At 51.1% G+C, this 21190-nt stretch overlaps 1 pseudogene; it reads right to left on the bottom strand.

The window, feature by feature from the left end:
- Window positions 1-469: 469 nt before the first annotated feature.
- On the bottom strand, window positions 470-1489 carry LOC125947704 (uncharacterized; annotated as a pseudogene).
- Between the last annotated feature and the right edge of the window lie 19701 nt (window positions 1490-21190).

Raw genomic sequence — 21190 nt, 5'->3', positions numbered from 1 at the left:
TTTGAGATGGCGGTAACCATCATTGTGATTTCGTTTTCCAAGGCGGCGAATCGGGCGTCTAAGGCCCCGAAACGGGCCTCGAAACGGGCCTCGAATACGGCCTCGGCGCTTGTTTCCGCCTTCGGCTCAACGAGCTCACTTTCCATTACCTCAGTCGCAGGGAGGGAGGGAGGAGAAAGAGGCTGGTTGATTTTGGATTCCAATTCGTTAATTTTCTTTAGCAGCATCTCGTTTTGGGCCCCGAGTGCTGCTATTTGATCTTGCTCGGCGCTCCGCGCGCTTGGGAGGGGATTAAGAGGTGGGGAAGAAGCAGCCCCGCCCCAATTGCTCACATGGCGTCCGTTTTTGACGGCATTGACCCAGGCCCCGGTTTTGCCGTGCGTCTCCGCCGCTCGTGTCTCCAGGCCGCCGTGTGGTCTCCGCCGCTCGTGTCTCTGGGTTTCCCAAGATGGCGGATTTTGTTCTTGGGTTACTTGGGCGTCATTTTATTTTTCCCGCCCTTTTTGGCGGTCATCTTGGGTGTGCGGAATTTTGACGCACAGTCGCGAGAGTGGGTGGCATGGGCACCACCACACACAGAACAACGGGGAACACAGTTGTGAGGGGCCCGCACTCCCTCCACTAGCGTAGCATGGAGTCCACAGAGTCCACACGTGTTCAGCTGCAGGTTTGGACATGCATCCGCGCGGTGCCCGACGGCCCCATACTGACCGCAGGCCGGGATAGTTTTCTAATAGTTTTGCACAGAGCCGACTATGTTGTCATAATGCACGTAACGGGGCTTCTCCTTACCCGCGAAGGTGATGCGTGCCTTATTGGATGTTCCAAATTTTCGGATTTCCACGATGGTACCGGCACGCCAGAACACTCGGTGTTGTAGAGTTTCCGTGGTGTCCGTGTTACGGACCACGATCACTCCGTGGCACCTGTTGACGCCGTCTTGTCTCAGGTAACCGCGAAACGGGACCGATCCCTTCTCGGTATTCAGTGCAAAGTCCCCGATGAGCCGGTCGGCCGCCTCGATGTCCGGGGTATGCACGATAATGATGTTTTGCTCTCGCGATGGCAGAACGGAGGTGGCGCGGGCCCCTTCCGACCCGAGGTACGCCGAGACGGCGGTGCCGGAGCCGGTTTCTGTGAATGCCTCGTGAAGAGAAACATGTTCTCTGGGCTTGATGATTATAACGTAGTCTTAGGGAGCGTGTTTGATCATTGGGCGTGGCTTCCACTTCGTGAACGCCTTGTCTTTGCGTCCCGTGGCACGCGTCGCGTTAGCGTTCGTGTTTCCGACCGATGAGCCGACGGCCGGGGTGGCGTTGGACGCCGTCATCTTGGCTTTGTCCTGGGAGTGCCGTTCGGCCGCTTGAAGTAAAGCTTGACTCCGAATTTTCGGAAAAACCGTCGAATTTTCGCCACCGGTGGTGGGAACCGTGGTCCACGCCATCGCCTCAGGGTCGTACGCGCGCAATTGGAGCGCGGATGCCGCCATTCTGCTCTCGGAGAGCCGATTCCACCCGGCCGGGCGTCGGCGTCGCTAACGACGGCGCAGACGTGGTTGGTCGAAAAACGGCCGTAAATTTGGAGAACCACCTGGAAGAATTTGGTATCCAGTCGTTCGGCTCGATGTTCCGGATCGCTTGATGCCAGTTTTCCTAGGTAGGCTGATTTGGGCCGCGGCCCCAACCCAAAATCGGCGTAGCCGACACAACACACGTTTGCTGGCGTCACGCGCTCGCAGCGCTCCCCCAGCATTTTGCCAAACCATAGCCTCCTCTATATGAAAAGTATAGAGGAGGCTATGGCCAAACATATATATTTTGAGGCACGGATTATAGCACGCGACGTCTTCAATTTTGCTGTCCTTGTCAAGCGCGGCGTCTGCTAACGAGCGCGCGTTCGCTACGCAGACGCTGGCGGATGCCCATTTTTTTTCGCAGACCGTCTGTGCAGTACATTTTATTGCGATAGCAATTATATGGACACTCCAAAGCAGATTTCTGCCGTCGTCGTCGCCGTGAGGTTCCGTATGACGTCAATGGAGATGAAATCGTCGCCGCGCGCCGAACGCTGTGTGTGCGAGTGAAAGGGCGCGAGGGACGCGCGCTTTCACGGGGAGTGAACCCACGGCGGAGAACAAACGCTTGTTCTGCGCCGTGCTCCCTTAAGGGCTGCAGAAGTAGGCGTCTCTTTCCTCCATTACAATCACCATATATGTAGAGCAAACGCGCCTTCTTCCGACGCGCGAAAGACCGTGCGGGGGGGGGGGGGGGGAGAGGGAGGCGACGTTTAGCAGCGGCACCAAGTGCCTATTATTGCGATATCAATTATATGAGGTCGCCGTCACCGTGAGGTTCCGTATGACGTCAACGGCGATGAAATCGTCGCCGCGCTCCGGACGCGGTATGTGCGAGTGAAAGGGCGCGAGGGACGCGCGCTTTCACGCGGAGCGAACGCACGTCGGAGAGCAAACGCGCGTTCTGCGCCGTGCTCCCTGAAGGGCTGCAGTATTAAGCGTCTCTTTCCTCCTTTCCATAGATAGAGAGCAAACGCAACTTTTTCGGTAACGCGAAAGGCTGTGGGGGGACGTGAGGGAGGTAGGGGAGGCGCCGTTTAGCTACGGCACCAAAGGCGTATGTATATAAAAAATGTCACAGTTTCGCCCTAAGGGCGAAGCAATGAATGCGATAGCAACACAGCAATGTCATACGAAGTAAGGTGAGCGGCTTTGGTAGCAACAACACGCAGAACTGTTGTCGACGCCATCGGCGTTTTGCCCGCGTTAGCTCAAAATGCGTGCGGCGTTGGTGACTGTTGCTGGAGCCTCTGATATAAATAGGTAGGTAAGTGGTTCTTGAGGGAAAGGGAAAGGTTGGCGCTATCTTCTGCAGCCCTTGAGGGAGCACGGCTCAGCGCCAAAATAGGCACTTGGTGCCGCAGCTAAACGTCGCCTCCCTTCCCTCCCCCTCCCCCACGGCCTCTCGCGCGTCCGAAGAAGGCGCGTTTGCTCTACATATATGGTGATTGTAAAGGAGAAAAGAGACGCCTACTTCTGCAGCCCTTAAGCGAGCACGGCGCAGAACGCGCGTTTGTTCTCCGCCGTGCGTTCACTCCCCGTGAAAGACGCGCCCCTCGCGCCCTTTCACTCGCACATACAGCGTTCGGCGCGCGGCGACGATTTCATCTCCAAATGACGTCATACGGAACCTCACGGCGACGGCGACGGCGACGGCGACGCCGACGGCGACGGCGACGCCGACGGCAGAAATCTGCTTTTGAGTGTCCATATAATTGCTATCGCAATAAAACGTTGCGAGGCGAGAAGGTGGGTAAGATTTCCGACGCAGCTCGACGAGTGTCCCATTCTGATCTGGTCGAAAACTTCCGAGCCGCCCCTAGAGGCACCGGCAACAGTCACCAACGCCGCACGCGTTTGTGCGAACGCGAGCAAAACGCCGACGGCGTCGACAGCAGTTCTGCGCGTTGCTGGTGCTGCTTCATGTCCAAGTTTATACAGCTGATAAAGCTACTATCATTACTCCATATAGCTCTCTACAAATTTGCTATCACAATTGATGCTTCGCCTTTCGGGTGAAACTGCGACAACTTTTTTTAATGTTTTAGTTGATTTGGTGCGCCTATTACTCTTCACGGCCGGCGCAGCTGGTTAACGGGTTTTTCAGAGTCGAGACGCGCGAGGATAACTCGCTGCACTTTACATGCACACCACCAGAAAGTCCGAGCCCAGCCCGGGCCCGGGTCGAAAAGCACATGCCGCGCCCGGCCCCAGCCCGTGAAAAAAACTGCCCGACCCGGGCTTTCGGGTAAGCCCGAGGCCGTGCAGTGCTCTACCTCCCATCCCCCCACAGCCTTTCGCACGACGAGAGACGTCATGTTTGCTCTCCGCCGTGCATTCCCTCTCCGTTAATGCGTGCGTCCCTTGCGCGCTTTCACTCGCACATACAGCATACGATGCGCGGCGACGATTTAGGGGCGAAGCTCCTTATAGCGGCACCCGTTCGTCCCCGTCGCCGTCGTCGTAGTAGTAGTGTGTAACCAGTCTGAGAAAAATGAGAAAAAAAATTCCGAAGTTGTGTCCGTAGCGCGGAATCGAACCAGGGACCCCTCGCTTCCGAGCGCGCGGCGTTAGCCCACCACGCCACGAAGCGGACATGGACACACGCACCACGATGGCAATAAATACCCAACATTAACGAAAGGCCGCGTTTCTAGCGCGTTTCTAACGCGTTTGTGCTAGCGCGTTACGGCCCGTGTAAGAAGCTGGTGTAAGGCGCTGTGGCCACTCCGCCTTACCTTCAACGCGTTTCGAACGCGCTGCCCAAAGCGGTGGCAAGTCAAGTTCAAGTCGAGGAGCGTTTATGAATAAGGGGGGTATACTCTCTCGGCAGTCATGTGATGGCGTCGGCAAACGCGGTGCACGTTCCGGCATGTGTAAATGGCTGCGTATGACGCTGTGGCCGCTCCCCCTTACTAGAGAGTACGGCACATTTCTAACGCGTTTGTGCTAGCGTCCCCTTAAGCGGGAGATCCGATGATTCCCTCCAGAGCTTCGCGCACTCATCATCATTCACCCCGTGGATATGCTGTGAATTTTTTATCGCCGTTGGACTTTATACGGAACATCACGGCCACAACGACGGCGACGGCAGGAATTCGCATAGACTGTCCATATAATTTTTCTCGCCATTTAAGATGGCTGTACATATTGTACCATTGATAACTGGCTTCCAGAAATTATAGCGGCGTGTATATTGACAAATTTTGCCGTGCTATGGCACGTATACCCACAAGGAGGGGGCACTCTTAGCACGGTAACGTTTACTAAAGGGGTATATTCTCACAAATTTTTGCACCTATTAAAAAAAGTTACATAGTAACCTTTATTTAAGTAACCTTTAATAAAGGGCATACTCTTACAAATTTGTAACCTATAAGTTGGAAATAAAATTGTAACCTTTACTTAAGTAATTAACGTTTAATAAAGGGGCATATTCTCACAATTTTGTGCACCTATAAAATAAAAGACTACGTGTACCTATACTAAAGGTTACTATATAGTAACCTTTAGTATAGGTACACGTAGATTTTATGTATGTAACCTTTCGTGTAGACATAAAGTCTTGCAAGGCTTCACACGTGCGTCCTTGAATTTAGGACATTGATTATTCGGCCAACCACCAAACTTCACCGCAATGCAGTAGCGTAACTCACTGAGCAGAACTTCATAAAAATTCTACTTCAAATCATCGGCCGAATTTCTACAACTTTCGGTTACCAACGTCAGGAGGATACTCTCTTCAATATAGGCATTTAAGGCACTTAGTCATAACTTCTCTGCTGCGTTATATTAGCGCTTTGGTCAAGGTTAGAGCACTGCTATAACTCAGCAGGGAAATTACGTAAGTGTCATAAAAGCTTATGTTATCGGAAAAAGGTATCCTTTCAACGTAGCTAATGGAAAGTTGTTGAACTTCGGCTGATCTTCCGAAATACAATTTTTCAGAAAACGCTGCTCAGTAAGTTACGCTAGTGCCCTGCAGTGAAGTTCAATGGGTGGCCGAAAGAGCATTGTGCAAAATTCATGTGCATGCGCAGAAGGACGCGCGGGTCACAACGTGCAAGACTGGATGCCTATACGAAAGATTACAAAAAAAGTTTCCTAAAAATGGACGCAGGGGTTATGCCCTAATTTCTTGGACAAAACTCATTGTCGAAAACTAAAAAAATATTCAGGTTTTAAGACAAAATAACATTTTATTGCTGTGAAAACTTCATAGCGGCGACAGGCAGCATTTGCGCGATAGTCAATACATTTGGGGACAAAATATTACTAATTAGCTTTTTTCATTTCCTTGGGGACATGTAATTGCATAGTGAAGGCAGCCAGTACTGAAAGCATACCGATTTAGAGAAATTGAATCTGCAATGAAGTGCATTGCTGTTTCAGTTATTCTTTCTGCACAACATGCAGCAAAATTCTGTAAATATCTCAACTGGAACAGCAATGCATTTTATGGCGTGTTCGCAGCATGTGTTTTTGAGACTATTCTGTGGCAGAATGCTTCCACCAACCGGATATGGAGTGCTGATTGACCAGCTCTGCCGTTAACCACGATTGTTTATTTAGATGCTAATCAGTCAAACATTGGCGCAATTCGTACTAATGATTATTGTTGAAGTTATGTTGCAATGGCTATAAAACTTGTTCCACCGAAATCAACATTTCGTCCCAAATTCTCTTTTTTTAATATTCAAGGACAGACTGGTTAACAACGGGTAAACCTTTGCCACCTTGCTATTTTGCAGCGCAGGACATTTACGCAAGGCAGCTTCCAGGAATTAGTATAGAATGCACGATGCATCAAGACAGTTCTACCTTTCGAAATAAGCTGGCACATAGTTGGTAATTTTGGATTAAATGTGCAAGACACAATATAATTAATGAAATACACAGTATGTTGCTTTTGTATAGGTGAATGCATCGTATACAGGTTCGTCCCACAACACATTTCTTTGCTGCAGGCCATATTGAAAGTTTTTTGCAAAAAGTATCATGTCGTCATCCCATGATAGTGAGATTTCTAATAATTATATTTTGCACAAGTGAAAAGCACATCTGAAAAGGCGGCACATTTCAGAATGAATACACATTTCTGCATGCAACATTTCTTGTATCGAAAAAAAAACTTATAGAGGTATGACACGCCCGAGGTATGACACGGCAGCAGCACCCGCATTCCAGAAATGATGTGAGTAGCAGCTGTGAGAAGGAAAGCTGACACAAAACATTTAGTGAAAATGTCATGATTACTTTATTTGCATATACAAAACAAGGTAACTCAAAGCTTTCCCTTCACAAGCAAAATTACATTTTGCCTTGGTCTGTTTTCTTCTTCACGACCATGAAGCAATAATGAAAAAAAAAAACCTTTGAGTACAGCGCTCCCTGGCAGCACAAATTTCTACAGCATCATGAGGAATGGGGCAAAAAATTGAGAAATGCTGAAGGTTAGTGTACAATATATGTTCAAATGCAAATACATGTAGGTTTTAGACTTCCACGAGGAGGACGATCTCATCCCTGTTGCGAGCACAATGATGTCGCTTTGGTGCTATTATGTCAGTTGCTAATTCTCCGATCTCCTTGCTGTGTAGTGGAGCCTACAACGACAGAATTATCTTACAATCTCATAGTTACTTGTAAGCGTCGGCCTGCAAACAACAGCTATTAACATGTAATGAAAGAGGCACAAATAAACCACAAACATATGAAAAACTACCACCGAACAAATAATTAAACACGCCTAAGGTGATATACTCTTCTGTCTAGGAAATGTCGGTAACAATAAAAATTAAAAATTTAAAAAACTGAACGAAAATGAATTCTCAAGTCAACACCGCAATAATGTGACAGTTTAACAGACAAAACGCAATATCAAGTGATTACAAAGTGAATAACAGCACAAAACACCAGTTCGATACGTGAGGTCAATGCTGTGCGTCCGCACAAAAGTGCAACATAAACTTGAGATTTAAGAATAACCAACACGGTGACTGATAGTGATAAAAAAATAATAAAGCAACAGTGTTTATGAAGCGAGCAAGTAGTTCTCTTAAATAAAACTGAACAGCGCGAGCATGAGCATGAATTGACGGTGAAATTTACGACAGATACACACCAGCAAATAAATAGTTGAACAGGAAGCATTGCTTACCTCGGTCACATTTATTGCTGTCTTCGGCATTCATTACAGCAGTCACAACACAAACGATGCTCACCACTCTCAGGTAAGCGAAGAACATTTACCATTGGCCATCGGCAATGCGTCTCGTCGCAGCGGCCACGCATCACGCCAAACATGTCCCTGCTCCACGCCCGACGTCATGGCTTCTTTTCAGCGGCGCTCGCGCCTTTAGGAGTCTTTTTCGTAACTGTACCACCCGTCACGAGTGACTCAGACACACAACACACTTGGTAAGCGCACGCCACCAAATCGGAGAGCGTAAAAACGTGGGTAAAGTGATGAAACAAAGCGCGACACGACCGTTTCAAAACTACACCGCCGGCGATACTCTTCCCGGCATGCATCGCGAGAGCGGCGCAATGCAGAGGAGATATGACAGCGCTCATGTTTGGGTGAAGCTGAAGCGCGTTTGATTACGCCCCGCATCTAGCGCAACTAAAGATAATAATCAAATTACAGTTCCGTCAAAGTATCACAGGACCATATATATCAAGACGCTAATATTCTAATATTTCAGGATGTTGCTGTTCTTTTGTATTTGTATGTTTTTTCCCTGCTCATTTTCCCTGCTCATTTTCCCTGCTCATATGTTTTTTCCCTGCACACAATAATAATTAAACTTCCAATCCATACAGTAGGTCACCAACTCGTTAAGAGGTTACAATCTAAAGGTTACAAGACATTTGGCGTTGCAGTAACCTTTAAAATATACGCTTCGGCACATGTAACCTCTAGCCGCGACGGGAATTCACGAAATCACAAAGATCATTTTTTTTAGTCACCGAGTAACCTTTATGTTATAAGTTACTCGCAATTACAGGTTAACATAAACGTTACCGTGCTAAGAGTGTGCCAAGAAGCTGCCAGTGGATTTCCATATCTGCCAACAGGGTATTCCTTAGCTCTCTGCAGAAACGCGTGATGTGCGCCTCCATTCCGCACTGCCCACACATGGCGGCGCACCTGCCGTTGTGGGTAGTCTCTCGGCGCAGCATAACCTTCGGGCTCATCTCATGCACCCCAGCGATGTGAACTAAGGTAAAGCTCCTTTTTGCGTCTCGGAAATGCAGCTTTTCATCCAAACGGCGTTCCTCCCAATCACTGCTGGTCGCATGGCGTGGTGGATCCGGCGATGTTGCGTTGCTGCTCGCTCTCGGTGCGTTCGAACTCGGCTATGTCGTGGAGCAGATCGTCGAAGTCGTCGTGTCACCTACGCGATAACATCGCCCTCAAGGTACGGGAACGAAGTGTAATGATCACCTGCTCTCGGCAGCAACAAAAATGCAGAATATCCAGCGAGTTGGAATCTATATACAGTGAAGCTTTGTGTGAGCGCATAAAGAGTCGAAGCACGAGTACACGCGCGCGCACGCACGCACGCACACACGCATGCACGCACAAGCGCGGGCGCACACAACTTATACCGAGCCTTTTGTTAATCGGCGTTGCTGACTACTAGCAAATACGGCGGACGCCTCGAACGCGTCATGGTTTCAAAGGCATACGTTGCGCAATCGGATTGCATTCTATCCGCAAGGAGCGCTTACTTCAACATTACCCTGCAGCCGCGGATGTGCGAAGGCGAGCTCTCTGGTTATTTTTCCCCCGCACAGCCGGAGCCGCCGCTTCCGCGGATTGATCTTAAAGGTGATTATCATTTAATGGCATCCCCTTTGAAACGGGGCGGTGACAAATAGTCACCTAGCCTGCTTGATTTAATCAGGTTTGCTATACAGCTAGCATTTTTGTAGACATCTCATTAGGCTTTTTTCCCCCAATTATCTACCTTGTACCGCTATCTATGACTGTAAGAGATCAAATCAGCTCGTATCAATCTCTTCCCTGCTTTTTTTCCACCAATGCTGTAAACGTCTCTTGCTTATCACGACTGCTGTCCGGTTGACACTTCCGTCCACTTTAAACCCAAGCGCTTCTGGAAGGTGTACGTTACATAGGGGTGTCAATGAATGAGTCCCTTCTCATCCCATTAGGATGTGTCTGAGTGGTATCCGCAGTTTTGTTGTAGCATACACATGTCTCATTTAGTGCCCAATATTTGCTGCAGTTTGTTTTGGTCCTTAGGCAACCGGCTCGAGTCTCAAATAGCAAGGCACTACCCTTTGTGTTTTCCCTTCTAATTTCTTTCTTCTCATTCTTGCAAATATTCATGGTCATTTTTGTTTCCATTCTTTGTATCTCATTCACTGTCACTATTTGTCTCACTTTCCTATTCCTCAGTCTTTCCTAAAGTCTCCGCAGATGCGCGCAAGTCTCAGTAAGTCTCTGTAATGCGCATAAGGCTCCGCGGATGCGCGGAGGCGAGTTCCATCTAGTGGTGGTGCAAGCAACCCAGCGGCGCGTGCTCTCCGCTGTCATTGGTTGGCTTATTCGGCAAGAGAACAACGAGGCCGCCGCCAAGGTCACGAAATGCGGCGAGGTTCCCAAAGAAAAGCTGTGCGTTTAGCATGTTCCGTGCGAAGAGATGTACGATTTGAGCCCGGGGACGTGGCAAGATCACTGAATGTCGCAGCGGAGGACGTGGAGGGGCTGTTATCATTGACATGGTCATTGCATTCAAAACCGGCAGATTCAGCTCCAGCTGACATCTCCGTAAAGCAAAGCAATCTTGGTGGGAGTGGCCTACATGAATGGTGGTATACGAGGAAATGATTTTGTTTTGAGTAAACTTTAGAGACAGGTTGGATGATATATGCACATATTTACATAGCATTTATATACACACATATATATATATATATATATATATATTGACACGTATACATGTTTATCTTTCGCCGATGGCCGCTTTCCACCGGCAAACAAATGTTAAACGTTATCGCACGGCGCAGGACGCGCCTGTATCGGAAGTTCCTAGAACGTTATCGATGCTTCTTTCCGTTGCCTGTTTTCACCGACGCTTATGTTACCTGATTGTATGAGCGACGCGAATTGTCTAGAACTTTCTGGAAGACACGCGCGTGCCAGGGATTATTCTGGAACCTCCGATGACTCAGGTATAAAAGCCGACGCGTTTTGCCGCTGATCAGATTTTCGACAATCGCCGACTGTGTTCGCCGCTATCGTTGTGCTTTGAGTGTAGCTTGCTTTTGTGGGCACAGGTTCGCCCAATAAACAACCAGTTTCGTCATACACAGTTTTGCGACTGTTTTATTTACCGTTACTACTACGTGACATCTGGTGGAGGTGCTAGTTCGTTCATGCACCGAACGCCCCCGCAAAGCCGCGACCCAAGCCCGAAACCGGAGGACGAGACCAAACGTCGCCAAGGACCAGCGAGCTAGCCGTAGGCAACAAGGACTTGTGCCGGAGTTCGGACTTCTTCCCGAAAAGACCACCGCAATCAAGGCCAAGTCAACGACCAGAATGGCAGCACCAGCGTCCCCCATCCTGCTGCAGCAACCTCGGGAACCACCGACATCGGCTGAAGACCCTGAAACCTGGCTGGAGACATACGAGAGGACCGAGACGTTCAACAAATGGAGCGACGACGACAAGCTGCGCCATGTTTATTTTTGATTGGATGATGCTGCTCGGACCTGGTTTGAGAACAGAGAGACCACCCTGGTGACGTGGGACCTATTTCGTGAGAACTTCGTGAGGACCTTCACGAATGTCGTGCGAAAAGAAAGGGTCGAAGTTTTATTAGAAACCAGAGTGCAATTGCCAAACGAGAACATCGCGATCTTCACGGAGGAGATGACTCGCCTCTTCCGCCACGCCGACCCCGATATGTCTGAGGAAAAGACAGTTCGGTTCTTGATGCGGGGTGTCTAAGAGCAAATATTCGCCGGATTGATGCGCAACCCGCCCAAGAGTGTCGCCGAATTTCTTTCCGAGGCCACAACGATCGAGAAGGCGCTTGAAATGCGCGCCAGGCAATACAACCGCCGTGCCCTGACCAACTACGCCGATGCGCAAGCACTAGGCGCCGACGACCTGCGCGAGACCATCCGAGCAGTCGTTCGCGAGGAGCTGCAGAAGCTCTTTCCCGGGTCGCAGCCTCAAGTGGCATCTATCGCCGACGTCGTCAAAGAAAAAGTTCAGCGCTCACTTGGAGATCCCGATGTGCAGCCGCAATCGCCACAACCCCAGCCGGAAGCGATGACCTACGCCGCCGTCGCCCGTCGTCAAGGCCCCCCTCCGCGCTCGCGCCAGGGCCCCGTAACGCCGTAGTTCCGTCGTCCACCGCCGCCGCCGCCGCCAGCACGCCCGCCCGTCGCCCAGCGCAGCCACCAGAGGAAGACGGACATTTGGCGCGCCCCTGACCACCGCCCGCTCTGCTATCACTGCGGGGAAGCCGGCCATGTCTACCGCCGATGCCCATACCGCGAGATGGGCCTACGAGGGTTCGCCGTGAACGCGCCGCGTCCACAGCTTGGCGAGCGACCGCGTGACATCGCCGACTACCTCGCCGGAGCCTAGTGGCAACCACGACGACCCTCACGCTCGCCGTCACCGGGCCGCTACATCTCGCCGCATCGCCGTCAATACACTGGTCCCACCCGGGGCCGATCGCCGAGCCCTTACCCGGGAAACTAAAGGCAGCAACCGATGGAGGTGCGCTTGCTGTACGACGCAATGCCGAAGATCCTCCGCCGCCGCCGACGACGATTCACGAATCATCACGACGAGATATCAGCTTGCCGCCTAGCAACAGCCTTGACAGCACTTCGCCGCAGAAAGAAGACCTTCCGACGCAACGTAGCAGCAGCAGAGCAAGCCGACGCAGCCGTGATCCGACGCCACGAATTAACCGCAACGCCAGACGCCGGTCTACCGATCTAGACGTGCTCATCGATGGTCATAACGTCACCGCTCTCATCGACACTGGCGCCGACTATTCCGTCTTCAGTGGCGCGTTCGCCGCCAAGTTGAAGAAGGTGAAAACAGCCTGGCAAGGACCCGATATCCGGACAGCGGGATGCCACCTAATAACGCCGACTGGAATCTGCACAGCGCGAGTCACGGTAAACAACCGCACTTACCCGGCGAGCTTCGTAATCCTGCAGCACTGCTCCAGGGCTGTCATCCTAGGCATGGACTTTCTAAATCAACACGGTGCAGTCATCGACTTAAGGTCCAAGTCAATAACGCTTTCAACGCACAACGCGATACCACCGGCTACAAGCATAAGTTACCATGCCTTGAATGTGCTTGAAAAACAAGTCACCGTTCCGCCTCGCTCCAGCGTAATGATTTCCCTCGGTACCGAAGTGCCTGCAGACATGGAGGGCGTCATCGAGGGCGATCATCACTTGCTGCTCTACCGTGAAATTTGGGTCGCTAGAGGCATAGCTGAGCTACGTGCAGGGAAAGCAACGGTTCTCCATGACGACCCAACGGCTGGACATCTCGGTTTTTCACGCACTCTCGCGAGGATACAAGAAAAATACTACTGGCCTCGCCTCTCTGCCGACGTCGCCCATTGCGTAAGGACATGCCGAGACTGTCAGCGACGCAAAACACCGCCGACAAGGCCAGCCAGACTTCTACAGCCAATCGAGCCACCTCGCCGACCATTCCAGCAGATCGGGATGGACTTACTGGGGTCTCTTCCGACGTCGACGTCCGGGAATAAATGGATCGTCGTCGCTACGGACTACCTCACCCACTACGCCGAAACAAAAGCCTTGCCCAAAGGCAGTGCCGCCGAGGTAGCCCGATTCTTCGTTGAGAACAACCTCCTGCGTCACGGTGCCCCAGAAGTCCTCATCACCGACAGAGGCACGGCCTTTACGGCAGAACTAACTCAAGCCACCCTGCGGTACAGCCAGACAAGCCATCGCCGCACCACCGCCTACCACCCGCAGACGAATGGCCTCACCGAGCGCCTGAATAAGACCATCGCCGACATGCTGGCAATGTACGTCGACGTCGAACACAAGACGTGGGATGCCGTCCTTCCGTACGTGACCTTCGCATACAACACGGCCGTGCAAGAAACGACGCACATGGCGCCGTTCAACCTGATCTACGGAAGGAACCCGGCAACGACGCTTGACGCCGTGCTTCCAGACGTCGCTGACGAAGAAAATCTCGACGTTGCCATTTATTTGCAGCATGCCGAAGATGGTCGACAGCTGAGGACCGGCAACCAGCAGAGGACCGACAGCCGACACTACAATCTACGACGACGCTACGTCGAGTACCAGCCCGGCGACCGTGTTTGGGTCTGGACTCCGATACGCCGACGAGGACTTAGCGAGAAACTGTTGCGTCGCTATTTCGGACCATATAAGATAATCCGACGTATTGGCGCACTGGACTATGAGGTCGTGCCAGACGGCATTTCGCAATCACAGCGGCGCCGGGCACGACCTGAAGTCATCCACGTGGTGCCTCTTAAGCCTTTCTACGCCCGCTGACGAGCTTATAGGCACTTTGTTACTTTGTTATTTTCTTTCTTTATTATGCGTCGTTTTGTTTTCGCTTTCGCGTTTTTTTGTAGCATCGGGACGATGCTTTTTAAGGGGAGGGTATTGACACGTATACATGTTTATCTTTCGCCGATGGCCGCTTTCCACCGGCTAACAAATGTTAAACGTTATCGCTCGGCGCAGGACGCACCTGTATCGGAAGTTTCTAGAACGTTATCGATGCTTCCTTCCGTCGCCTGTTTTCACCGACGCTTATGTTATCTGATTGTATGAGCGACGCGAATTGTCTAGAACTTTCTGGAAGACACGCGCGTACCAGGGATTATTCTGGAACCTCCGATGACTCAGGTATAAAAGCCGACGCGTTTTGCCGCTGATCAGATTTTCGACGATCGCCGACTGTGTTCGCTGCTATCGTTGTGCTTTGAGTGTAGCTTGCTTTTGTGGGCACAGGTTCGCCCAATAAACAACCAGTTTCGTCATACACAGTTTTGCGACTGTTTTATTTGCCGTCACTACTACGTGACAATATTGTCGCGGGCGAAACAACAGAGCCAGCAAGAAGTCCCCGTCTTTACTGGAACCAGGGGCGCGATCTTGTACGCGTTCCAAAATGGAACGGAGGCGTTCCGTTCCTTCGAGCCGCACACGTTTGGTCAATTTGAACGTCGCGGTTGAAATTGGCCAATCGTGTGCGGCTCGATGGAGCGGAACGCCTCCGTTCCATTTTGGAACGCGTACAAGATCGCGCCCCAGACCAAAAAGAAGAACGTTCTCTTCTTCTTCCAACCCCCAAGCGAGTACGTGCCACAGCAGATGGCTCCTATTTGACGGCATGTGGCATTACCCCCTCTCCTAAAGAAGCATCGTCTCGATGCTGTAAATGAGGGTTCAAAATAAATAAAAAAGAGGGTGACAATGTAAATGAAAGAAATGTGTCGTAACGCGAAAGAACAATCTGCTTCTGTGAAAGAAAGAAGAAAAGGAAAGAAACACAGAACACAACGAACACGAACAACAAAACAAACAAAACAAAACAAAAAGAACGGCGTAAGTCGTCAATGTAGTATAGTCACTCGACGGTCGAGTCACCGCGCGAAAAATATGGTTTCAGTCTTGAAACATGAACCACTTCAGTTTGAGGAAGCCGACGGGAGTTTCTTGGGGTGCCTTCTGGGAGAACCTCGTAGGTAACGTCACTGAGTCGCCGTACAATCTTGTAGGGACCGAAGTAGCGACGCAGCAACTTTTGTGACCTGCCCCGCTCTGGGATGGGGATCCACACCCACACTTCATCGCCAGGATTGTAGGCAACCTCGCTGTGGCGAAGGTTGTAGCGCCGTGCGTCTGCGGTTTGGCGACACTGAATACGGCATCCCGCGAGTTGACGGGCCTCCTCGGCGCACTGAGCGAACATGGCCGTATCCGTGTGAAACATCCCCAAGTTGTCTGGAAGGAGCATGGTGTCGAGCATCGTGGTGACCTCTCGACCGTGCTCTAAGCGAAAAGGTGTGAAGCCTGTACTTTCTTGAATTGCGGTATTTTACGCAAAACTGACGTAAGGAAGGATATCGTCCCAGTTCTTGTGGTCAATGGCCACATACATTGACAGCATATCCGCGATCGTCTTGTTCAGGCGTTCAGTCAGTCCATTTGTTTGGGGGTGATAAGACGTCGTTTTGCGATGTGCAGTGCCACTTAGCCTCAAGACTTCCTGTAACATCTCGGCGGTGAAAGCTGTCCCACGATCGGTAATGACGACCGCTGTCTCTCCGTGACGGAGGACAATGCTGTGCACGAAACAATGGGCGATGTCTGCTGCGGTAGCTTTTGGGAGTGCCTTTGTTTCGCAGTACCGTGTTAGGTAATCGGTAGCAACCACAATCCACCGATTGCCGGACGAAGACGTGGGGAATGATCCCAGCAAGTCCATACCAATCTGATGAAATGGCCTCTGCGGTATTGATACTGGTTGTAGCAGTCCTGCTGGCCGCACAGGTGGAGTCTTACGTCGTTGGCAGTCGCGAAATGTGCGAACGTAATGCTTCACAGTCTTTGCGAGACGTGGCCAGTAGTAAGAGTGGCGAATTCGTTCCAACGTGCGTGTGCACCCCAGGTGTCCGGACGATGGTTCGTCGTGACAGGCACGTAAAATATCGTCACGAAGCGAGGTCGGCGCGACTAGCAGGTATTTAGCTCGCGTATGGTCAAAGTTCTTCTTATAAAGGACGCCATCCCGGAAACAAAAGGAGGCTAGCGCGCGTGGGAAACTTCGAGGAAGACTTGACGTACGCCCTTCCAGGTAGTCAATGAGAGGACTGAGCTCCAAGTCGTCGCGCTATTGTTGAGCCATGTCTGTTACTGATACGGCAGAAAGAAAACTGTCGTCCTCTTTAAGGTCAGCGGGGGCACTTCCGACGGGTGCACGTGAGAGACAGTCAGCGTCGGTGTGTTTGCGTCCTGACTTGTGAACGATGGTGACGTCAAATTCCGGCAGTTGAAGGCTCTAACGCGCCAGGCGACCTGAGGGATCTTTGAGATTCGCGAGCCAGCAAAGCGAATGGTGGTCGCTGACTACTCTGAATGGGCGACCGTACAAGTATGGTCGAAACTTTGTTATGGCCCAGACAACGGCTAAGCATTCTTTTTCTGTGGCAGAGTAGTTTTTCTCGGCAGCGGATAACGTTCGGCTCGCATACGCAATCACACGCTCTATGTCATTTTGCCACTGAATCAAGACAGCACCAAGGCCGACGTTGCTGGCGTCTGTGTGCAACTCCGTGTCAGCGGTCTCGTCAAAGTGACCGAGTACAGGTGGGGCCTGGAGAAGGTTTCGGAGGGTATCGAATGCGAGGCACTGATCCTGACCCCAAACAAACGGCATGCCTTCCTTCGTCAGGTGGTTGAGGGGTTCAGCGATTTTAGAGAAATTTTTGACAAAGCGTCGGTGTACGCACAGAGCCCCAGAAATCGGTGTAGATCACGCTTATTTGTTGGCACGGGAAATGCGGCGACGGCGCTCGTTTTCTCTGGGTCTGGGCGGATGCCGGCATGGCTCACAACGTGACCTAAGAACTTCAGTTCTTCGTATCCAAAATGACATTTTTCGGGTTTTTGAGAAAGCCCAGCTGTTCGAATTGCCTGAGGAACTGTCTGGAGGCGCTGGACGTGCTGCGCAAACGTGTCGGAAAAGACCACCACGTCGTCGAGGTAAACGAGACACGATTGCCATTTCAGCCCAGAGAGAACCATGTCCATCATTCTTTGAAAAGTAGCTGGCGCTGAGCATAACCCAAAAGGAAGCACCTTGAACTCGTAGAGGCCGTCAGGAGTAATAAAAGCGGTCTTTTCACGATCACGCGCGTCAAGTAGCCACTGCGTAAATCCATGGAAGAAAAGTAGCGAGCGTTGCGTATACGATCCAAAGAGTCATCTATTCGGGGCAGGGGGTAAACGTCTTTCTTCGTGATCTTATTTAATTTTCAATAATCCACGCAAAAGCGCAAGGTACCATCTTTCTTCTTTACTAACACAACTGGCGAAGCCCAGGGACTGGTCGATGGCTGGATGACGTCATCTTTAAGCATCTGTTGAACTTGATGACGTATAGCGTCTTGTTCCTTTTGCGATACCCTATAGGCATGTTGTCGAACTGGCCTTTCGGTAGGTTCGGTAATGATACGATGCTGGGCAAGCGGCGTCTGGTTAACCTTCGTCGCAGTAGCGAAACAATCTCGAAAAGAATCGAGTACATCCAGAAGCCTTTCTCGCGGTTCTGATGGTAGGCTCGGGTTCACATCTAGAGTGCTCGCAAACGCCTTGGAAGAATGGTCACACGGCGAAAGAGCAGCTAATACTGGCGGACCGTTGACGTCGGCAATTTCCGCAAAGTATGCAATCGCGGTGCGTCTGGCAAGATGACGATATTCCTCAATGAAGTTCGTGGCCAGCAGGTGAGCCTGTCTATTTCGAGGCTAAATAACTCCTCTGGCAACGCATATTTGTTGTGCAAGGAGGAAAGACAAATTTGCCTCCGCAATTACAGCGTGGGGAACGTCCTGCTCACATTCCACGCCGACAAAGAGGCTGCTGCGAGGGGGCAGAGTCACGCATTCATCGGACACACGTAGCACGGTCTTCGGTACTTTGGTGATGTTGTCAGCTTCAGAAGGAAAAGGGTCCTCGAACGACACCAGCAACTCACGTAAGTCAATGATTGCGCCGTATTCACAAAGAAAGTCCATTCCAAGGATTATTGGGCGCGAGCACACAGGTAATACGAGGAAAGACCCCGTGAACGTCGACGCACGGATTCGAATACGTGCCGTGCACATTCCAGTTGGCATCACCAGATGGCCACCTGCCGTGCGTAACTGGGGCCCTTGCCATGACGTGGTGACTTTCCTCAATTTAGATGCCAGTGTGCCGCTCATAACTGAATAATCGGCACCGGTGTCGACGAGGGCAGTGACAGCATGGTTATCAACAACTACGGCGATGTCGGCAGAAATAATCTTAGTACTGTCGGAAAATAAAGAAAAATCGGAACGATCATCGCCGGGTCCTTGCGTCGAGGGAGGTTCTTGGAATGTTCGTTGGAAAGCGACTTCACCCCCAGATGTCGCGGTTCCTAGTTTCCCCTGTGGGGACTCGGTGAGCGGTTCCTTGGGGGAGCATAAGACGACGAGGGCAAGCTAGGTGACACGGACCGGCGAGGGGATGGTGATCGCGATTGGCGGCGCCGAACAGTCGATGAAATTCGCTGGCCCGTCAGATACGCTTGGATTTCGCGGGGACGCTCACCGTAACGTGGGCACCGCGCGCCGGGATGAAAGCCGCGGAGACCTAGCTGGCGGTACTGGCAGTCGCGGTACACGTGACCCGCTTCGCCACAGTGGTAGCATAGCGGACGGTTATCCGACGAGCACCATACACTTGCCTTAGTAGCCTGATCACTCCGTCTTGAGTGATCAGGTGGTCGATACGTAGGTACGCTCGGGTACGTTGAGCCGGATAGCGTGCGAAGAGGTGTCCGGGAGCAGATGTGTAGCCTGGTCCGGGTAGATTGCCCAGGTAGCCTGAATGTAGTCCCAAACGCGAGCTCTGCCGAAGAGCAAGAGGTGTCAGTCCGCATCACACTGCGTATGAGGAAAAGGACGAGTGGTAGACGCTCCGGAACGCCTGTGATGCTGTGAGTGACAGCTTTAGCTGGCGGTGAAGGCACTCTACCATGGCGTTGGACATGGGGTGGTGGGCAGTCGTTTTGATGTGGCTGACACCAAGCAGTCGGGACATCGTACGACTGCTTGGATTCAAGTCAAATTGATGACCTCGAGATGTGGTAATGGTTGTGGGAACTTCGTAGCTCCTAATCCACACAGTGATAAGACCTCGTGCGACTGTCTCTGTGGCCATATAGGGGAGTGGCAATGCCTCAGGCCATAGCGTGAACCGGTCGATGCATGCTAAGGTATAGTGGTTGTCCTTGCATGGCGGCAAAGGACGGACCAGGTCAATGTGCACGTGGCTGTAACGCGCGTCAGGAGGCCTGAAATTACCCAGCGAACTGGCGGTGTGGCGGTGAACTTTCATTTCCTCGCATTGCAGACAAGCCCGTGTCCAGCGTCGGACGTCGATATACATGCGTGGCCAGGTGTTGAGTTGAGTGACGAGGTGTTGAGTCGCTCGAATATCACGGTATGAGAAGGAATGCAAGCGTCGAAGACGGAGCAGGTAAATTGTGGAGGAACGTAGCGGTGAGGACAACGTGTAGATATGTCGGAAACCAAGGGAATATCGCAGCCTGGAAATTGCAAGTCTTAAGTTGGAGGGAATTTTCCTTCAGTCGTACGTACTGTAGTTCGCTGTCCTCTTGCTGTGCTCTAGTAATAGCTGCAAAATGCATAGGCGGGCACTCCTCGCCAGTTGCGTTGACTTGTATACGAGCTAGTGCATCAGCGACTGGGTTGTCTGTGCCGCTGATGTGCCGAATGTTTGTCGTGAATTCCGACAGGTAGGCAAGTTGGCGAATCTCACGGGGAGTCACAGCGAACGTGAGTGGCTTGTGGCCTTCGATGAATTTGCCGACCTTCGAGGAACTGGCCGAAATGTCTCAGGGCCAAGTGAGCCGCCAGCAGTTCACTACTGACAGTGATGTATCTACGCTCGGCGTATGTATGTATGTATGTATGTATGTATGTATGTATGTATGTATGTATGTATGTATGTATGTATGTATGTATGTATGTATGTATGTACGTACGTATGTATGTATGTACGTACGTACGTACGTACGTATGAATGTATGTATGTATGTATGTGCGTATGTATGTATGTATGTACGTACGTACGTATGTATGTATGTACGGACGTATGTATGTATGTATGTGCGTATGTATGAATGTACGTACGTACGTACGTATGTATGTATGTATGTACGTACGTACGTACGTACGTACGTATGTATGAATGTATGTATGCATGTATGTATGTATGTATGTATGTATGTATGTATGTATGTATGTATGTATGTATGTATGCTTTATTTCCACAAAAACTAAGAACAGCCCTGCGGGGGTAAAGTGGGGAAAAAAGCTGCTCGTAGCAGCTTGACCAGCCCGCAAAACCGCTAAAAATAAAAAAAATGCCATGGCTGCGCGGCACACGCAGCATAGCCACAGCGTAAGCTAGACGAGCGTTTCGACAGTACTGCCTAGTAATTAGAGTGAATGCGTTAGGAACGCCTGTGCAAACTGACGCGGTCCATCGCCGATGGCTAGCACCGTTCGGCCCAGCCAAGCAACCGACAATGCAACTACGGCTGCCACATTCGCTCCCATTGCAACGCGCCCAATCTAGCGCAATCAACGTGATCCCGAGCACCCGTCGGTATGTTAGCGCCATCTATGTTAAGGCGGCAGCAACATTTACAGTGTCTTAAAGGTTGCGTTTGCCGGCGCCTTAACTAGATAGAGCCACCATACTGGCGGAGGCTTGGGACCGCGTTGTTTGTGTTCATGGAGGAAGGAA

This window comes from Dermacentor silvarum, chromosome 8 (assembly GCF_013339745.2).
Source record: "Dermacentor silvarum isolate Dsil-2018 chromosome 8, BIME_Dsil_1.4, whole genome shotgun sequence".
NCBI classification, from domain to species: domain Eukaryota; kingdom Metazoa; phylum Arthropoda; class Arachnida; order Ixodida; family Ixodidae; genus Dermacentor; species Dermacentor silvarum.
The sequence above is the reverse complement of the archived record's forward strand: the minus strand, read 5'-3'. Positions and strand labels throughout refer to the sequence as shown.